The sequence below is a fragment of the Papaver somniferum genome, chromosome 6 (genome assembly GCF_003573695.1).
Source record: "Papaver somniferum cultivar HN1 chromosome 6, ASM357369v1, whole genome shotgun sequence".
In the NCBI taxonomy this organism is placed as follows: Eukaryota; Viridiplantae; Streptophyta; class Magnoliopsida; order Ranunculales; family Papaveraceae; genus Papaver; species Papaver somniferum.
Genome location: NC_039363.1, coordinates 178,548,594 through 178,569,769, shown reverse-complemented (window position 1 = coordinate 178,569,769; position 21,176 = coordinate 178,548,594). Strand labels below are relative to the sequence as shown.

Below are 21,176 nucleotides of genomic sequence, written 5' to 3'. Positions count from 1 at the left end.
GATACGTAGCGACAGGGTAAGTAGCTGCTGACTTCATCTACTTTAGGCACCTTTCGATTTTTCTTATCTCTGTTTGAGAAATCTTCACCCTCAGGAACTGTTGTCTCACTGCTTCCAAAGACGAAAAATGCTCCCCTTTTTTTGTCTTCGACTGCCTCTTTTACAGCTTTAAACACGTTTCTCTGCTGGATGTTCAATCCATTGTATACCTGCAAGAAATCTCCTCGAAGTTGTGTTTTGTTGTAGTGTAGTTCTTCATGGATGAGAGTATTTTCTTTTGTCTGTTGAAGAGGGCAATGAAGCATGGGGAATTCTTTGGGAAACCTGTTGATCAGGTTCACTAATTTGTCAATTTCAAATAAAATTAGGTATTTGAGTTGTTCATCCTCGATCTCAAGGTCTTTATTACTTTCTTCGTTTTGTTCACGCAGAATATCTTGAGATAGTAGTCTCTAATTTCGATTCCATATATCCGTTGGATCAGCAATTTTGCAAAACAATAGCAGTGTTATGAACATTTCACGTAAGGACTTGCTGGATCCCCAAGTGCTTGGCTCTTCAATCACTTCCTTCCATTCATGGTCAACGTCCGTTTTTTATGAAATTTTTGAATGGAAGCTAATGTTTTGGTTGTTGAGATGGTTAGTGCGTGTATTTAAGATTTGTGAAACGATGTGATTGTTGTGACTCTTTTTGAGGGGTCGCGAATGTCTTTTGGTGCGAATATTTGTTGATTTTGTAACCTGGAATAGTGGAATGTGAAGAGACACGATTAGTATACATCTTGATGTGCAACCGGATAGGTAGATCTTTCTTTAAGCGAGACCCATAACTGATTTTTTTTGTTTACGTTAGATAGCGACCTAACTGAAGTAAGTCGATTTCATTTGATATTCTAAAGGTGTCATTTTTTTGAGGCGACCTTTGAGGGCGTCAAATGTGATGGCTTCTGAAATGGTACCTGTTAGGGTGATGCCCAAGAAGATTTCACTGACATGTAAAGTTCATGCTGATGTGTCCTCACCAGATCCAAGAATAATTGTGAGGATGACATGTGGCATTTTGGGGTCTCTTATTATAAAGAAAGATACTGAATTTTGACAATTAATATGGATTACCTAATGTAAAAGTAATATCTATATATGCTAGGAAGTAAATAAGGTTCAGTGGACCTTTGAACTCAATCACATACATCCAGGGTTGGTGGATTTGGATTCATAGGAAATTCTAGAGATATAAAGTCAACTTGATGATAGAGGACAGTAATCTAATTAAGTGAAATCTCTTGTATTTCCTTCGTGTAAAGTATTCTTTTGAATCAAGAAGCTTTTAGTAGTACATTTAGTGGAAAACTAAATCACATTGTTATTTTAGTTTCCGATTATTAACTTTATTGAATAACTTATTGAAAAGGAGAGGGTACCGATTACACCACTAACTTTTTCATTCGGAAAACTATATGGAAAAAACCTAATACAATTGTATATAAAATATATATCTCTATCTCTTCACAGTCAGAAAGTTAAGACAACAAAGTCTGTGAACCTGATTGTATAGAAGAGTACTTGGACGATCTCAAAACTCAATATCTAAGATCATTCTAGTCGTATCCAAATAATTGAATCCGAATTATGCCAAGTATGAAACTTGTTATATATCTTTCAAGATACAAATTCTACAAGAAAGAGTCTCATGATTGATCATGATTGATATGGATTTATCTACTAGAATTAATTAGATACTACTTGTGATATTCCTATTATAAAGATTAAACAATATAACGAGAAAAGGAAAAAAAAACGACACTAAAAGTTTTATTAACGAGGAAAAATGCAACTACAGAAAAATCCAGGGACCTTGTACATATTTAAACACCAAACTGTATTAAGCAGCTACAAACACTAGCCTACTATCAGACTTCAGACTGGAATGTAGTTGAGACTGAATTCACCCTCCAAGAAATTAAACTGCAAGTCGTGCTCCTTCCGTCTCTTGAAATTCTCAAGGTTTTATATAATTGATTCCCTTAGTTGACGTACTTTACGGCCTAAGAGTTGCTTCAGCCCAGGTGAAGACTTCTGATTCCAATCTTCCTCTAACAAATAAGCATATTAATTTGATTTCCCTTTAAATCAATATATCAAGGCTTGGAAATCTATTTGCAATAGATTAAAGTTAGTGAACCTCAGAAATCCGGAACAGTTCCACTCATTTGTATATGAAGCCTGGACTATTAACTACCTCTCAATAATAATCTTAAACCGATCAATTAAGAAGAGTTTTAAATATCTATCTTGAGGAATCAAAAAGTCTGAGATGAAGATTAATTTACGATTTCAATTTATCTCGCTCTTGAAAGATATTACTAAAACCTCGATAACAAAATAAACAAAATCAGGATACATGAACTATCAAGATAAAGTTAATCGGACCCGGCATAACTAATCCCTGAATGAATTATTTAAGGTCATAAACCTAATTATGTCTCTCGAGGAATCTAGGTTTATAGAGGACGAATCTAACAAATAACTTGGACACAACAGTGTTAGGTTTGAATTTCCTGGTGGTTTGAGTCTCTCTATTTATAGATTTTCTAGACTAAGAGTTGCTTAGAATTCAAACTAATTAATTAACTTGAGATTTAAGCAAACAATTTCTATGTTTAGATGAAACTCTTGTTAGGAGTTAATGTTAGCATGTAAGAAGTTTATCTTGAAATCAAACAGAAGAATATACACTATCGTTCATAGTAGAACCGTGTAAAATGATAGTTCATGTCAATTAAATATGCTTTATGAACATATAAGAAAAGTCATGTTCATTTAACACTTAAGACTTGAGTCTTGAAAAACGAACACAGAGTGATTTAGTGTTCAAGATGCCTTAGAGGTATATATGAGAATCATAGCGACGTCAAACGTATTATCGAAATGCATCTGATTTAGTTCATACTGGATAGTTATGCGAAAGGGTACGCATACCGATTGACCATTTCGTGAATTTAGATAACCAAGGTACGCGTACCGGGTATGCGTACACTAAGAAAATTTACGAACTCAGGATCTTGAGGTATACGTACTGTGTACACGTACCTCATCTATTTACATGATTCAGAACTAACGGGTCTGCGTATCAGATATGCGTACCTACGCCTATTCCAGAACTCAATTGACAATGGCATGCGTATTGGGTATGTGTACCATCCCGTGTCCAGAGATTCAGTAGTTATGAAAACTCTCTTTAATTGATTTGCAACTTTCCCAATTGCATAGATGATGAACACCGTTGCTTGGGAAATTTTCATATGATAAATTTGGATAAAAAATAGTTCATGAACAATAAATTACTATTAACCAAGTTTTTCAAGTATATGAACAAATATTGCTTGAATCATATTTCGAGATATTTCATAAGCCAAGCTTGACTCGAAATTTCTTCTTTGCAATACTTACTAGAAGTCACACGACATAGTCTCACATAGATAGAATGGTAATACTTGTGATAAAATATAATGGTTTAGTCTTCACATACCTCTTTTTTGATGAAGTTCTCCAGTTGTCTTTGTTTGATCGCCAGTCTTCAATATTCGAGGGTTATTCAGTGATGTTTGATACTCAACTACCATACTCTAACCTAGTCTGAGACTTGACTTAAGTAGACTATAAATCAAGCTATAGTTCTGTGCAATTTACATTCATAACAAGCTTGAGATAACAAAATGCGTGAGTTCGATTGAGTAATGATCTAACATGTATAGTCATTCTTGATAATCAAACTTGTTTCTATAGTCATTCTCTCCTCATATAAGGTCGCTCAAGTTTATTTGAGAATTGACTATTGAACTTTTGATCAATCAATGTTAACATACTTCATTCCATGGATGTTGATCATTAGTAAGACTCAAATTATATGTGCACCAATTACTTTGAAGACTGAAGATTTGAAGACTTTTCTTTTTGGTTTCTGATTTTTGTGATTATTCTTGCACACATTATTCTCTGAGATCCAAACAAGTAGTTTAGACTTTAAGTCTTATTGTAAAATTCGAACTCTAGTTGATTCTCCTTGTAGAGTTTCTTGGATATAGTTTGTTCACTGAGATAGATTGTTTCAATAATCTTTATACTGGTTTGATATTTGATTAAAGGAATTTATATTGATAAACAAATGATCGTTTATACTCTACTTTATCTCTGATTATTGCCATATTTGGGAGATTGATAAGTGAGTTAGTTACTGAAACAAATTTAGTCCTTTGTTGTTTCAGGTTACGATCCAAAGGAGTAAGAGCAGAAGTATTTACAACAGGTGAAGCGACTCAAGATATTGGAATATATCTTGGGAATCATGTAAGCGCGAGGATACTGAAGGAATTGGGTAATTAGGATTACTTTACTTGATCTCAATTATACGAAATTGCGATAGTCAATTTGTATAGCGACTTGATTCTAAGAATATTTAAAACATGATCAAGTCTTTTTTTTTTTTTTGACAATCAGTTTTCATTGTTAACAAAATTGTTTATGTCGGTCCACTACTTTACGTTCCGCATTATATTATTGTTATAGTCATGAGTAATAAAACTTATAGATTCAGATGAGGGTACATTGCCATTGTTAAGATTGTTGTTGTTGCAACTGTTGGTTTGAGAAAGTTTAGGTTTATCAACGGGGTTTTGATTTTGTTGCCCAATATTTTGATTGGCTAGGTTTTTCATAATTTGAGGGTTGTGAATTGAAGAAGTTTTAATGCTTTTGGTATTGACCGAATTTTTTCATCTTCTGTAACACTAGCGTATTTTTACATTTTTAATGTGGATGTTGAAATAAGAGCAGCAACCGAAGGTTTTTAAAAACGAACCGCTGATTCGAAGAAGAATGTCGTTGGCGACGGTGGGTTTCTTAAAATGATTGAGGTTTTGAAAGTGAAAGTGCAGTTGATAATAGATTTGGAGAAGATGAATAAACGAATTCCCAAAATCATTCTGTAAATAGAAAAGCGACGGTTATAATAGCAAATTCGTCTAGTAATTTCTATTTTTTTCTTTTAATTATTTCTAAACATAAATCAATAATTAACCGAGTCAACGCAAGTCTAACTTCAATTTCAGATACCAACACTTAAATTGGATAAATATTAGATTAGACACTAAAATAAGCAAAATATAAGAATCAACAGCCAATTAGCCACCAATGGAAAAAAGAAGCCATTTAACCCTTTTTTTATTACTACTAGTGTCTTACCCGTGCATTGCACGGGATTAAGTTCATCAGACATGTTACACTCGTTACAATTGCGTACGACAAATGTGGTTCCCTACTTGGTAGTCTTTTAACCATTTTCTGCTGAAAAGTTTTGGGAGAGGAAACGATAAAAAGTGCCAGCCAACTTTAGCTTATATCCCAAAGTAGGTGTATTTTTCTTTCTCATATTGTCCTTAACTTTTATGAAGTATTCTGCATTTCCAGTTTCACCATCATTTAGATCCTCCATCTCATTCATATATAACCTTCTGGACATATTTTCTCCGTTAGACACATGTAGTTCATCCATAAAAATGACACTTGGTAGAAACTTTTTTTAATAGAATTGGACCAAAGCTAGCCTTCGCTACCTGCATTGCAAGTGATACTTAACAGTATGAATCTGGAAAATTATAGCAACCGAAAGTGGTTGCTAATCATGTTGGTGGTATCAGAGGTTGCACCATATATCTTGTCGGAGTAATAAACTCAACAGTTCCCTTCCAAAGCTTAGCTAGATGTTCCCATGGCTATAAATTAAAAATAAATAAATTGTCATATCGAACACGGCTATAAAATTAGGTGTGCGGCTCGCGATGTTCCCATGCAAGTAATCAATATCGTAAAGCAAGTGGCCTTAAAGAGGCATCATATAACAGAATCCATATTATTGAGATGAGACAGACGAAATGGAGTTGGTAATGTCCTAATTCCATTAGAATATCATTAAGTAAATACGAAATAACTATCTAACAACTTGTTAGATCTTAAATTAAGGTGGTGTCTGACACATTGATATAAGATGATCAACCCTGCTCCGCAGGACATATCCAAAATTAGCCATTGATGTTCATGACTTTTGAGCCCAACAAATTTTCAATCCCCTATTTTTTGTGCATTTATTCAGAAAACATGGTAACACCCAAGCGCTAGCACAATAAACTTAAAGCTAGAAATGAAATTTGGCAGGTTGATCCGTTGATTCATTATTTTGAGTCTAGAGCATAGAAGCAATATCTTAATTTGCAGATGAAGAAATATAAATGAAAATTCAAGGAAATTTATTATGGACAATCCAAAAGTGGTTTAACTGGTCGAATAAAAAGTAGTTTCGATCTTTACTTTTACGATACATTACTGGCAGCAATTTCCAGGGAATACTAATTGAAATATTGTGCGCCTTCGGCGCAAGGGACTTTAGGATTTGGCCGTGCTTTTGGCACGTTCCAATTTTTCAGCCAGTGAAATATTCTAGATAGTGTTTAGTATTAATTTACAATTGAGCAGACGGAAGAACAGGCCGAGATGTGTATGATTTGGAACTTCCAGTAAACATGAGTTTTCAGAATGGATTCGCCAAATGGAAAGTTTTAGCGTGCGTCACTAACCTTGTTCGCTATTCCTTCATCGTCTACCCCAATCCCATGAACTGCAACCCATTCTTGGGCAAGCTTCGCTAAAGGTGTTAGAGGCATAAACGTAGACCCGTATGGTATTATCATCTACAGTCTCCAAGACATGAGAAGGAACCTACAGTATAGTTCAATAAACAGAAATATGTCAGTGGTAACCATTTATCACTGTTCCTAGGTGCCTAGTCCTTTTATAGCAGGTACAAACATGCCCTTGAGAACACTCCATAAGCAAATCAAACATGGAAAAGGTAAAGAAATTAAAAAGCAAGAACCGTCAGTAACTATGACTCTAGCTACAAATTAATTACCTAATAAAGATCGGTAAAAAGCAGGTCCACTGACAAAAAATCTCAAGTTGACTGTTGCTGGAATCAACCTCTTGTGCGCCATCGGCGCAAGGGACTTTAGGATTTGGCCACGCTTTTGGCACGTTCAAATCTTTCTAGATAGTGTTCAGTATTAATTTACAGTTGAGCACAGGGAAGAACAGGCAGAGATGAGTACGATTTGAGAATTTCCAGTAAACATGAGTCTTCGAAATGGTTTCGCCAAATGAAAAGTTTCCTTTCTCCAAGTAGAAAAAAATATAGAATCCCAGCAGTCACAAAAATTAGGCGCTAATGGTCACGAGGACAACATAACGCGCTGCTGCATTTTGTGCTCCCACCTGATATACCTTACACAAATGCATTCGATATAGTGGAAGAAGTAGTTGTGCCAGATTGCTCAATTATGAAAGAATATTGGTGTTCAACTATGGTATCAGTTTGGTTATCAGGTTTTGGTATACTCTACACAAATTGAAGCGTTCCATGGCCCTTAGTTTTGATTGGCATGAAACTATATTAAGCTACCAACTGAAGCATAGATAAAGTGAAGCATAATTGCATAAAAGAAGTGGTAAGTTATAAAAGAAGTGGTAAATATAATTAAGAAATTAAGCAACAATAGTAACTATAAAAAAACATCATATGAAAATAGAAGAACGCAAGAAATGGATCACCTTAGCTATACAGCCTCACAGCTAACTCCAGTAAGCTTCTCCCCACCAATTCCACCACCAATCTCAGCGTCTTTTATACAAATATTTACATTCATAATGGCACATTTGCTTCCATGTGGGCTGCATCTGAACACAACATGCGTGCAATAAATTTATATGCCTAGTAGTGAAGGTCGGAGAGTATAATATAGAGTAACAACAACTAAATCAATTTGACCAATATAGATTATTGTTTACGTACTGAAAGATTCGGTTAGTTCCAGAACCTCCACGTACTATTTAAGTTTGGTTAGCTATCGAATATGGTTTGGGTTCGGATCACCAATACAGTGCAATCTTTGTTCATGAAGACAAAAAAAAAAAATTGCATGGTCAGCATAAGTTGGTGAACCACCATTGACATTTTATCAACAATTTATGAAGAACAAAGTACAAAGAGAGTTCATAAAATCTTACCAAGGTTAAAGCTATTGAATTTGGTTGCAGTACCACCATTTTCTGCTACTAACGGATTCGTTGACTTTCTGTAACAACAAACATCGTTACTGAGTCTAAATATTGTTGATCCAACTCTATCAATGGTTACTGACTCTAAATATTGTTATTGACTCAAAATGGAAAGAAAATCAAAAACGGAGTGAGATAAATCAAAAATCAAGAGGATAATCAACATCATGAACCCGAACCTACATAGAGATAAATTTACCATAGAGCACAATCAGCTGCCACTGCAAAAAATATGCAAAGAAGGTGGAGAGAAAATAAAAAGACGCGATTGGACTGAATCTAAAAGTAACGGTGAATAAAAGAAAGAGACCAGAGATGCGACAGAAGAACAAATATGAATTAGGGTTTTAAATATCTCGTTGTGTATGTTTGGTGTGTACGTGTATTAGGAAGGGTTCGGTATTCATCACCGAAAAGATTTCAAACCACTTACAGAGATTCATCACCGAAAAGATTTCAAACCTCTTACAGAGATATCCCACTGAATATGAAAGGCAGGGAAAAGTGAGATAAGGAACCGATTTGAATCCACCCATTTGAATCTACTACTTTCAAAAACTTTAGATACAAAAAAAAATTGAAAATAAATAAATAAAGAACTTTGGATTCATAAATAACCTTGACTGATACATAATAGATGGCTTGCGAGTTGTCTTTGATTTCTGATCGCTTTTGCAAGGCAAAGAGAAGTGAGATGAGGAACCGATTTGAATCTGCAACTTTCAAAAACAAAGTTAGAGATCCATTTGATATGGAGGATGCGGTGGAAGAGAAACTCAGAAGTTAGGGTTTGCAAAGAAGGGTTTGAAGTCCGTCAATACTATTATATCTAAGTTCGCTCACACCATTTCGTGTGCGGCTGAAAAAACTGAAAATACTCAATTCTTATTGGTAGGGAGTCAGGTGTTCTAGAATTCAAGTTTTTGGTCTAACTTTCAATGTGAGGCCAACAATTCGTACTCAAATTATATATAAAATTATTTTATTAGTTTTATGTTATCCGTTATATGACAGATGGTCCAATTTAGACGTGCAGTTCGGTAAAATATTTGTACGAGCTGGAAAAATTTAGCAAAGTAAACTTTTTAGAAAATCAATTTACTACGCTACTATGACAACCGTATATAGATATATAAGTATAAGAGATGGGATTCGATGACATGGTTATATTGACATAATCTTCACATTTTAGTGTCTTTTTTTTCTTCTACTGAGCCCAACCAACAACGAATTGAAGATAACTTTTTGGTGATATGTTCTTTTTATAAGTCAGAAGCAAAAACATTTTCCTAAATGATAGGCTAGCAAGTTTGGATACCAGAAACAGAAGTCAGAAGCAAAAACATTTTGCTTCGCAGAAAGTTAACCTTTGTGCTTCTAAAATTCATTCTAAAATTATTTACCCAAATTATTACTATTATTATATTTTTTTGATGTCCTGAACTAGTGGTCCCTAGATTACATCCAAACTCATTAAACTGGAATGAATTTCAGCAATTATTTACCTCGTTGTTTCATCCAATAGACTACATCCGAGCATTAATTTTGGACTTTTCTATTTTCAAAAATAGAAAAACTACTATCGAGCATGTATCCAAACGCGCTGTAAAAGAAATCATAAATGTTCTTGGTAGAACAAATTCCCAAAGGGTGGGTACCCTTTCCCAATTAATTTTAGTGAAATTGCCAGCATTTTATTTATTTATTTTTGAGATGATCAACATCCCAACTCATCGAGGGATGAAACAACTCATCTTTAACCATAACACCATAATTGTAAGAAGAGCCTGATTGAAAGCATGTGGATTTTTCTTGTATAGGATCCTCCTCCTGCTAATTTTGGCTTACAACATTTGTTGCAGCATACCCACTTTGTAAATCGGAAAATGGGTCATTTGTCCAAATATATTTAAAACATGGTTCAAATCGACGAGTAAAAATTTGTATGAGTGAAATAGACACCAAAAAAGTAGCAAGGATGAAACTGGATTCATCCTGACTTAAACTTAAAAAATAGCAAGGATGAAACTAGATGCATCCTGACGTAAATTAAAGATAAGAAAAAGTATTTGAAAATGGGTAGGATGAAACTGTTTACATCCTGGCTATTTTTAAATTTTTGTCCATTTAAACAATATCAAAATCTAAATATCCTTTTCACCCATGAATTGTTGATTTTGGTCTTTTTAACCAATTTTGTGTTTGTAAATTGACTTCAGATTTTGTCAAGTCCATTGGCATTGAGATAATTCTGAGAACAACAATGATAACGTAGCAAAGCAGTGCACCGTGATCAGATCCAAGGACCATTAGGACAACCCTGGAGGAGATTTGCAGGGGGTGGGGTTAAGGGTGGGGTCCACCACCCTTTTTCCTCTCACACCAAACATCACGGTGCACTGCTTCGGTACACCAAACATTTCTGTTCTGAGCAACGAAAATGCTAGATCCACCGTGATTTTCTCACGGTGGAATCACCGAAAGACACATAGAAAAAAGAAAGGGCCCACAAAAAATAAAAAACTAAAAACCAACCCTTTTCTCCGGTGGGTCCCAGAGGTTTCTCTCTGTCGGCGATATCACCGAATATTTGTCCTGGTGTGTCTAGCACAGCCGCTGAGAAATCGAAAATGATTCTTGTCTACCGGTTTTATACCCCAAAATTATACACCGCGACGTGTCAAGTTTGCATTGGTTTATTCTTTAAAAGGACCCCTATTTTCTCTGGTGGGGTTGGGGGTGAAGCAATCAACCGTGGATATCATTGCCACATAGTGGTGTATCTATCCAGTGTATAAAACCGGTAGATACGTAGCAGATTCGCTGAGAAATGGTTCCACAAATTCAAAACACAGATATATCCAGAAAGAAATGACTCTCCATTGGGAAGATGTCACACCCCATTTAAGATCTCTTCTCCCGCTAGACATAAGATACGTCTGGAGGATTGAACCCCAAATGAAGAAAGAGTTTATTTGTTGTCGTTGGTGGTGGTATAAAGTCAAAGTGATGTGATGCATCAGAGTGACATCACAGACAGCTATAAGCCTATAAGACATCAAATTGCAGTAAACCCATGCGGGGTTTTTCCTCTCTTACAAAAATAAATAAATAAAGTAAAATAAGAGTTTGGTCCTGGCGCCGGAACCAGTAACGGAATCGTTTCATATTCAATATCGTCGTCAATACAAACAGAGAAGAAGTTTTTTAGGTAAAGTTGTCATTTCTTTTTAAAAATCCGTTTTCAACTGTTCTCAATCTAGTGTTAGTTTTGCTGTTGAAGAAATTAAGGGTTTTTTTTTTTTCGAATTTTCTGATAATGAAGTTATATTTCTGTAGATAGATGTTCCAAATGGTTTTGTGTTGAGGTGTTAATGTTCTGTACTGTTTGATATAATGCTTGGATTCATTTCCCCATCTAGAGTTCCAACTTAATTCTGTTACTGAAGTTGTTTGAATCGGAGTTTCCACACCAGTAAAACCCTGGAAACAGAGTAGAGTAGAGAGGCGAAAGTAGTAATGATATGAGAATTTGGTGTTTACTTAGTCAATTAGTAGGAGATAATGAGAAAAGGGTTTGGGTGATTTTCAGTTTGTTGTGTTGAAATTAAATTAGAATGAACAATCTACATTTAGACCTGGTGAGTGAATTAGTAGTTATTAAACTCAACCTCTGTTAGAGTCAATCTCACGCAAGGCGGGTGAGTCTTGACTGCTTGACAAAGGGTATAATAAACAAAATGATGTTGTTTTGGTTTCTATCGCTTTAAGGTATACGGCATCTCTTTCTGTCTGTTTTCCTATATGACACCTGAAATCTTTTCTGTTACTTCATTTGTGCTACTGCTGCAGCTGCTTGTGGTTCGACTCCAATTGAACATTACAGCAATATCTCACAGGCCTTATAAGTAGTTGGCTGTGAAGAGTATTAGGTGGGTAAACTTCATTTTAGATAAAAGTGTCCGAATGTGAATGAATAGAAGGTTAAATATGATAATAAGGTTATGTTCTAGTTCATCTATAGAGTCTTCTCTTGAACAATCAGTTTAACTGAACATACCATGTTAAGCTTGTTAACTTCTGGTAGTTATTTTTTTTCCCTTGGTCAGCAAATAAGTTTGGTTGATTTCTGCATTGCCTCGCATTTTATTATCAATATCGGTACAATTGTTGCCCTATGCACCTAAAACCTTGTGAGGCAGCACCTAAGGAGGATCACTAGTTTGCCTTGTCGAAAATATCAAAAGTCACTGGAGGAGGTTTTAGCACGCAATCCAGATTTTGTACAGCCTTCTCACCGTTTGAGTGAGGTGCAGCTGATCTTACTAACATTGCACGAACCCAAATTCTTGCTCCAAATTATCTTTCTGACATGTTCTTAACTTCTTATATAGGTGCAAAGCTGGATTAAGAGTGGCTTAAGAGATTTATCAATTTCACTGCGTCTTGTGGATGGTTGAGCATGGGGAGAGTTTTGGTCTTTCCCAATTCCTGTGGATATTTGCATAGGCACGTACCATGTGCCTGTAGTTTAGGCTCATTTTTCAGTGCGCTACTCAGATACGTACTGGCATTATCACAAGAACAAGAAAAACCCACTTTGGCACATGCAATTTCTTTAAGTTGGCCTGTTTCATTGCACTTAATTGCCTAGGTAAAGCATTGTTTTATTGCTTTGCATTAAACTTTTTTTGGCCATTTTGTAAATTCCATCCGTGTCCCTTAATTTCTTGAAACTGGACTAATGCCGGGTTCAAATTCACCAAAAATCTCATAATATTTTTGGGCGATGTACCCTTCACCTTCTAAGCACGCTTAGGATCAGTATTTCCTCACATGACCGAATTACTCTAAGGAATATTTCCTCATTAGTTTCCTTCTTCTTTTCACAGGATATCTTGCGATCTTTTTGGCCTGCTATGTTGATATCTGCTGGACTAAGCCTGCAAAAGATGATTTTCATCCATGGTTTCCTAACAAAGGTAATTTATACCATAATATATTACGTTTTGCCTATATTTTCTTGCATGAAAATCTGTATTTTCAATCCTCTTGTGCACATTTCATATGTTGGAATCTTGCAAAAGAAAAAAAATGACTGCTTCAGTTTCTATCTATTGTAATGCCTTGTAGACGGGTGACTTTAGTGGCAAGTAGCATTGACGAACGTGTGTGGTGGTTTGATATTAGAAAGTAGTCAATGATAAAAACTTCTGATTCAGATGCATTATTAATTTGTTCCATCATTCTCAAATGTGATTCAGTTTCAAAGAACCTGTGAGGACCGTAACAAAGATTTGAAGATCTTTGTCTTTGATGTTGAACAGAAATGAACGAGCACAGATGCTTTTGTAGACCTTGCCCCAATTCAGAAGATGGCGGAGAAGTTTATATTTTATGGATATTATTCTAGTGCTGCTGATGCCATTGCTCAAATATTTCAGGTAAACCCCTCTCCCTCTGTGCTAACTGGAATTGTTCAGGCTGACATTTGTAGATACACAGTCTTCATTTGTTTCAAATCACTAAATTGACATTTGTAGAAGGAATTGCTTCAGAACAATTGTGAGAAGGATGAGAGAATTGCTTCAGAACAATTTTATTATCCAATAAAACCTTGTGAGGCAGCACTTAAAGAATATCAAAAGTCACTGGAGGAGGTTTTAAGCAATCCAGATTTTGTACAGCCTTCTCACTGTTTGAATGAGGTGCAGCTGACCTTACCCCCCCCCCCCCCCCCCCCCCCCCCCCCCCCAAACTTTTTGCCCCAAAATATCTTTCTGACATGTTCCTATATAGGTGCAAAGCTGGATTAAGAGTGGCTTAAGAGGTTTCTCAATTTCACAGCGTCTTGTGGATTGGGGTATCCCTGTGCCTTGTGATGAAAAACAAACTATCTTATAATTTATTTATGGTTTGATGCTTTGTTGGGGTAATGTGTAAAACTTCACTTATCTTAAAATTTATTTATCCCTGTGTCTTGCCCAGTTCCTGTGCCTGTAGTTTAGGCTCATTTTTGTGTGCGCTATGTAGTTGTATTGTTGAAAATTTTAATATAGAAACTTGAAACACTAGGATAATACACGTCGAAACTTGAAACACCAGTATAATACTTCGGAGACAAACTGAGGCGAAAGTGTGATCAGGCTAGACTTGCTCGTAATTTAAAGCTAAGAAATGAGAAGCTTGTTTTCCGTGTTTTCACACTACCTGCGGTTTTATTGTTAAGGATTTCAACTACGTTTCTGCTTTCTTTATTTTCTGTTAGTTTCCTGACTTGGATTTTGTTTTACACCTCTTTTCAATGCAGATGGAGATGTTGAGTAGATCCTTGGAACAACCACAGATGATAAAGCCAGCAACCGAGAAGCCTTCCCTCAGCACCTGAAATCTTGTACAGCATCGAAACTGTGAAGGCCGCTACCGCTGGCACAGATTTAACATATCTGCCAACCCGGAGATGTATATGGAGGAGAGGCGCAAGTGTGATCAAGCAAGACTTGCTCGTAATTTAAAGCTAAGAAATAAGAAGAGACTGTTAACTGGGTAAAATCCTTGAACAGATATGCTTCGGAAAAACAACCTGGGACAGAAGATGTGTCAAAAGTAAAAAGAAATCCGGGAAGCTCCAGCAAAAGGGTGGTGATGCTAAAACAAGACCTGTTCGCGGAAAGTTGAGAATGGAAAAACAAAACCGGGTTATAAAGTTAACTGACGTCAAATTAATCTAGCTCATTGTATTGGTACCCTTGAACTCATGTTAACGGGTTTTTGTATGCAACCTACACTTCCAGTTTCCATCTGCATTGCATGTTCAAGTAAATAAATGGTGCTTTCTTCCAACTTGCAAAGAATAAGAGTCCGTCCCTCTTGCACTTCCGCTTGGACACATAAATAAATATTGGAAAAAAAGAGACGAATGATGTCCTATTCAATTTGTTGATGACCCTTGATTCAGGTAAGGTTGAGAAAGCAGAAGAAACTTGAGGACTGCATCAGGGATTTAAAGATCTTTGTCTTGGATTTGTAGACCTTGGCCCAATTCAGAAGATGGTGGAGAAGGATATATTTTACGGGTATATTCTAGTGCTGCTGATGCGATTGCTCGATTTCAGGTAACACCCCTCTCCCTCTGTGCTAACTGGAATTATTCAGGCTGACATTTGTGGATATACTCGGTCTTCATTTGTTTCTTAATCACTAAATTGATGGTATTAATTTGACCTTTTTTTTTTTGATTTTTTTATCTAGTGAGCCATGGCTTGTGGAATGTAGGGAAGAAACTTACTTAATAACAGGAAAAGTACATGGAGAAGATAGCTACTGCTGCAGCTGCTTGTGGTTCGACTCCAATTGAACATTACAGCAATATCTCACAGGCCTTGTAAGCAGTTGGCTGTGAAGATTATTAGGTGGGTAAATTTCATTTCAGATAAAAGTGTCGGAATGTGAATGAATAGAAGGTTAAATATGTTAATGAGGTTATGTTCTAGTTCATCTATAGAGACTTGTCTTGAACAATCAGTTTAACTGAACATACCATGTTAAGCTTGTTAACTTCTGGTAGTTATTTTTTTCCCTTGGTCAGCAGATAAATTTGGTTGATTTCTGCATTGCCTCGCATTTTATTATCGATGTATGCAGGATGAGAAGGAATTGCTTCAGAACAATTGTTGCCCTGTGCACCCAAGGATATAACTAGTTCTTTGCCTTGTCGAAAATATCAAAAGTCACTGGAGGAGGTTTTAGGACGCAATCCAGATTTTGTACAGCCTTCTCACCGTTTGAAGGAGGTGCAGCTGACTTTACTAATATACTGATGATGATATATCTGATCAGGTGTCTGCAACCGTTTGAAGGAGGTGCAGCTGACTCACTCATCATAAAGTTGGAAAAGATTGGTTAGTGATTATGTGATTGATTATCGAATTATCATCCACGAGGATAGAAATATACTCTATGCTGTTTTTCAAACTTCGTTTGTTTTCCGTGTTTCCTCACTTCCTGCAGTTTTATTGTTACGGATTTCAACTACATTTCTGCTCTCTTTATTTTCTGTTTTTTTCCTGACTCGGATTTTGTTTTACACCTCTTTTCAGTGCAGATGGAGATGATGAGTAGATCCTTGGAACAACCACAGACGATGGAGCCAGCAACCGAGAAGCCTTCCATCCGCACCTGAAATCTTGTACAGCATCGCAACTGTGAAGGCCACTACCGCTGGCACGGGTTTAACATCTCTGCCAACCCATAGATTTGTATATGGAGGAGAGGCGCAAGTGTGATCAACCAAGACGTCCCCGTAATTTAAAGCTAAGAAATGAGAAGAGACTTTTAACTGAGTACAATCCTTGAACAGATATGCTTGGGAAAAACAACCTGGGACAGAAGATGTGTCAAAAGTAAAAAGAAATCCGGGAAGCTCCAGCAAAAGGGTGGTGATGCTAAAACAAGACCTGTTCTCGGAAAGCTGACAATGGAAAAACAAAACAGCGTTATTAAGGTAACTGACGTCTATCCCATTGTATGATCTGAAGAGACTAGTATTGGTACCCTTCAAGCTCATGTTAATGGGTTTTTGTATACAACCTACACGTCCAGTTTCCATCTGCTTTGCATGTTCAAGTATATAAAGCGTGCTTTCTTCCAACTTGCAAAGAATAGTAGTCCGCCTCTCTTGCACTTCCACTTGGTCTGCTTCACTGCACTTAATTGGCAAGGTAAAGCATCTTGTTTTATACTTTTATTGGCATTAGATTAATTCTGACCATTTTCTGAATTCCATTTGTGTCCGCTAATTTCTTGAAACTGGACTGATATCGAGTTCAAACTCACCAGAATCTCGTAATATGTTTGGACTATGTAGTTAATCTTCAGCTTCTAAGCACGCTAAGAATTAGTATTCCTCAGCTGACCTAATTACTCTAGGGAAACATAACTTTGATTCATATGATAGATTCTTGTCTTTAACTATCAGTTTAACTGAGCTTACCATGTTAAGCTTGTTAACTTCTGACAGCTATTTTTCCCTTGATCAGCGGATAAATTTGGTTGATTTCTGCGTTGTCTCGTATTTTTTTATCAATATATATGTAGGATGAGAAGGAATTGCTTCAAAACAGTTGTTGCCCCATGCACCTAAAACTTTGTGAGGCACCTAAGGAGGATAACTAGTTCTTTGCTTTGTCGAAAATATGAAAAGTCACTGGAGGAGGTTTTGGCACGTAATCCAGAGATTTCTCAATTTCACGGGCCTCTTGTGGATTGGGGTATCCCTGTGCCTAGTGATGAAAATTAAACTATCTAGTAGCGGTTTGATGCTTTATTGGTGTAATGTCTAAAACTTCACTTATCTTTAAATCTATTTATTATTTATGGTTGACCGTGGGAGAGTTTTGGTCTTTCCCATTTCCAGTGAATATTTGCGTAGACACGCCAAGATATCCTATAGTTTAGGCTCATTTTTGGGTGTGTTATTTAGTTATACTTCTCTTCTTTGCTGCCTAGATGTGTATTGGCATTATCACAAGAACAAGAAAACCCCACTTTACGACTGGTTAGTGATTATGTGATTAATTATCGAAGTAACTACCATGAGGATAGAAATGTAAACTATGATGTTTTTCAAAATTTGTTTGTTTTCACACTTCCTGCAGTTTCATCGTGAAGGATTTTAACTACGTTTCTGATTTTTCTATTTTCTGTTAATTTCCTGATGACTCAGATTTTGTTTTACACATATTTTCAACGAAGATGAAGATGATGAGTAGATCCTTGTAACCAACCACAGATGATCAAGCCAGCAACCGAGAAGCCTTCCTTCAGTACCTGAATCTTGTACAGCGTCGCCACTGTGAAGACCACTGCCATTGGCACGGATTTAATATCTCTGCCAACCGAGAGATGTATATGGAGGAGAGGTGCAAGTATGATCAGGCAAGACTTGCTCGTAATTTAAAGCTAAGAAATGAGAAGACTGTTAACTGGGTACAATCCTTGAACAAATATGCTTCGAAAATACAACCTGGGATAGAAGATGTGTCAAAAGTAAAGAGAAATTCAGGAAGCTCCAGCAAAAGGGTGGTGATGCTAAAACAAAACCTGTTCTCGGAAAGCTGATAATGGAAAAACAGAACATGGTTATAAAGTTAACTGACGTCAAATTAGTCACTGGAGGAGGTTTTAGCACGTAATCCAGATTTTGTACAGCCTTCTCAGCATTTGAATGAGGTGCAGCTGACCATACTAATATTGCATGCAAATTATCTTTTTTAGGTGCAAAATTATCTTTCTGACAGGTCTCTATATAGGTGCAAAGCTGGATTAAGAGTACTTAAGAATTTTCTCTATTTCACGGGCGTCTTGTGGATTGGGGTATCCCTGTGCCTAGCGATGTAAATCAAACTATCTAGTAGCGGTTTGATGCTTTATTGGGGTAATGTCTAAAACTTCACTCATCTTTAAATGAAATCTATTAATTTTATGGTTGAGCGTGGGAGAATTTTGGTCTTTCCCAATTCCAGTGGATATTTGCATGGACACGCCAAGATATCCTATGCCTAACAGTGTAGTTTAGGCTCATTTTTGGGTGCGTTATTTAGTTATACTTCTCTTCTTTGCGGCCTAGATGTGTATCACATTCTCGCAAGAACAAGAAAAACCCACTTTACGACATTGCACTTAATTGCGAAGGTAAAGCATCTTGTTTTATGGCTTTGCATTAAATTTACTCTGAGCATGTTCTAATTTCCAGTGGTGTCCCCTAATTTCTCGATACTGGACTAATGCCAGGTTCAAATTCACCAAAAATCTCGTAAATTTTTTGGGTGATATAGTTACCTTTCACCTTCTAAACACGCTTAGAATCTGTATACCTCACATGACCTAATTACTCTAAGTAAACGTAACCTTGATCTTCTTGTCAAATCTCATCAGTTTCCTTGTTCTTTTTCACAGGATATCTTGCAATTTTATTGGCCAGCTACGTTGATGTCTGCCGTACTATGCCTTCCAAACATGGTTTTTGGCCATGGACTCGTAACCAAGGTACTTTATACAGTAATACGTTACATTTAGGCTATATTGTACCCCACTTCATGCATGACAATCTTATCTTCAATCCTCTTGGCCACATTCCATATGATGGAATTCGCAAAAAAAAGAAAGAAAAAAAAATGGAAAATACGATTGCTTCAGTTTCTATCCACTGTAATAACGCCTTGTGGAGGGATGATTTTGTTCGCAAGTAGCATTGACGAATCTGTGGGGTAGTTTGATATTTAGAATTAGTCAACTGTAAAAACCACAGTTTTAAAGAATATCTCCCACAAAGCTCGATCTGATAATCTCGAAGATGTCGAAGCAATTGCTCACGTAAATACCTTTGCATCACTGGAAGCTATGGGAGAAAATTCAAAGAGATTCAAGGTTCTTATTCCAGTCACCGTTGAGTTTGACAGAGTTGCTCAATCAAAGCTCGATCTGATAATGCAGCTAGTTTCCATTTTGCAATTCTAATAAGAAACACATGTCTAGTGTCTGATGAATTGAAGTAATAGGATATTCAGAAGTCCATAGGTTCTGAAATTTTATCTCAGTAATTCTAGCTCTGACATTGTTTAAAACTGTTTTCCTGCCATAATAGATTTAGTTGAAAAAAACAGAACTAGTAGTAAAACACCAAGGTGACCAAATTTGGAGTACAAAAACTCCTTTCAAATTTTGGGATCCAATATCACTATGATGTTTTTCAAACTTTATTTGTTTTCACACTTCTTGCTGCAGTTTCATTGTTAAGGATTTTAACTACGTTTCTGATTTCTTTTTTTCTGTTATTCTCCTGATGACTCAGATTTTGTTTTACACAACTTTTCTAGCTCTGACATTGTTTAAAACTGCCATAATAGATTTAGTTAAAAAAACACTAAATTTGTGTAGGAAATCTTTTTAAATCGTACGCTTGGGCTTCTGAAGAAAAACTGTGACTCAACTTTAATCGTTGATTCAGTTACTGCAGCAGAAGGGATTGCACTCAAAGACACTTCGGCGATGATGATAGAAGTCCCAACAAAAAAGATAATGGAGGGTTTGGAAGACGGTAGGTTTTATACAACACTTAACTGGATGAACTAAGTTTTTGTTTCATACGTCTTGAGTCTACTCTGGGCCATCGTTTTTTAAGGTGTGAGTCGGATCCGATATTTTGCGCGTTTCGGAGATATTACATCCTCTGTCTTAGTTTGAGGAAATAGATTATATGCCTACCAATCACAATGTTGATGTTCCCCTGTAGAGAGGTACACAACCACTGTTGTAAATAGTAATCGACAATCATATAGATCCCATACAGTCCTCTAATGCAGGCATATTCAACAAAATTTTCACAGACTGGTACCAGCGCCACTTCAGGGGCTTTATCATCTCCTCATCTTCAATAAGGAGTTTCAAATTTAGAGAATGTGGATCATATTTTGATAGTCTCCACGAGCACTATTTGTAGTCTCTCTTCAAGAGCACTACATATTATAAGAGTGATCGGAATCTATTTTGCGAGGCATATATGAGGCTGTCACCCTTGTCTCAAGCGTGTCTTAATACACGACTTGGTCACTGCGAGATGCATAATTTAACTTGATGTGACAACTTCTCGTGCCTGCATTCTCAAGCAAGTGACAAATAATATTTTCCCGGAGCTACTGCAGTTATGAGTAATCTCCAACACCTCAATTACATCCAATATCTTGGTGTGAGAAAACGAACTGAGATAGTTTCACGCCAATCTCTAGTGGCAGCTAAACTTTGTTTGATCAGGATAAACACTTAGTCAGATAACCTATTCAATTGTCGACATTGTTTACTACAACCTTTAGGTGGTTCTTGTCATCTCCATGACTTAAAGGGGAAGCCCTTAAGGTTGTCGATATAATACGTGCCATCTTCAGATGGTAGTTTTTCTCCCCCTGGTTTAGGCGGGAAAAACCTTTTTAGGTTATCATAATTTGCACCATC

The 21,176-nt window shown here is 36.4% G+C and overlaps 2 long non-coding RNA genes across 18 annotated transcripts; one reads left to right on the top strand and one right to left on the bottom strand.

Moving 5' to 3' along the window:
• Positions 1–5,201: 5,201 nt before the first annotated feature.
• Positions 5,202–9,042, bottom strand: LOC113290264. Of its 12 annotated transcripts, XR_003331565.1 has the most exons (7): positions 8,787–9,042; positions 8,602–8,649; positions 8,118–8,389; positions 7,903–7,997; positions 6,967–7,787; positions 6,632–6,773; positions 5,202–5,773 (listed from the first exon to the last, which is right to left on the bottom strand). It is a non-coding gene; the product is annotated as an uncharacterized LOC113290264 (long non-coding RNA). The 12 variants fall into 12 exon arrangements; XR_003331557.1 differs by having other exon boundaries at positions 5,202–5,512; positions 5,615–5,773; positions 8,118–9,042; XR_003331558.1 differs by having other exon boundaries at positions 8,118–8,649.
• A 2,134-nt stretch (positions 9,043–11,176) lies between these two features.
• On the top strand, positions 11,177–20,525 carry LOC113290263. 6 transcript variants are annotated; one of them, XR_003331551.1, is made up of 15 exons: positions 11,177–11,379; positions 12,021–12,100; positions 12,563–12,822; positions 13,061–13,150; positions 13,433–13,612; positions 14,479–15,283; positions 15,420–15,580; positions 15,813–16,069; positions 16,268–16,671; positions 16,770–16,888; positions 17,893–18,398; positions 18,479–18,603; positions 18,692–18,860; positions 19,125–19,214; positions 20,176–20,525. It is a non-coding gene; the product is annotated as an uncharacterized LOC113290263 (long non-coding RNA). The 6 variants fall into 6 exon arrangements; XR_003331554.1 differs by lacking the exon at positions 18,692–18,860 and having other exon boundaries at positions 13,496–13,612; XR_003331553.1 differs by lacking the exon at positions 18,692–18,860 and having other exon boundaries at positions 16,008–16,069.
• The last annotated feature ends 651 nt before the right edge of the window (positions 20,526–21,176 follow it).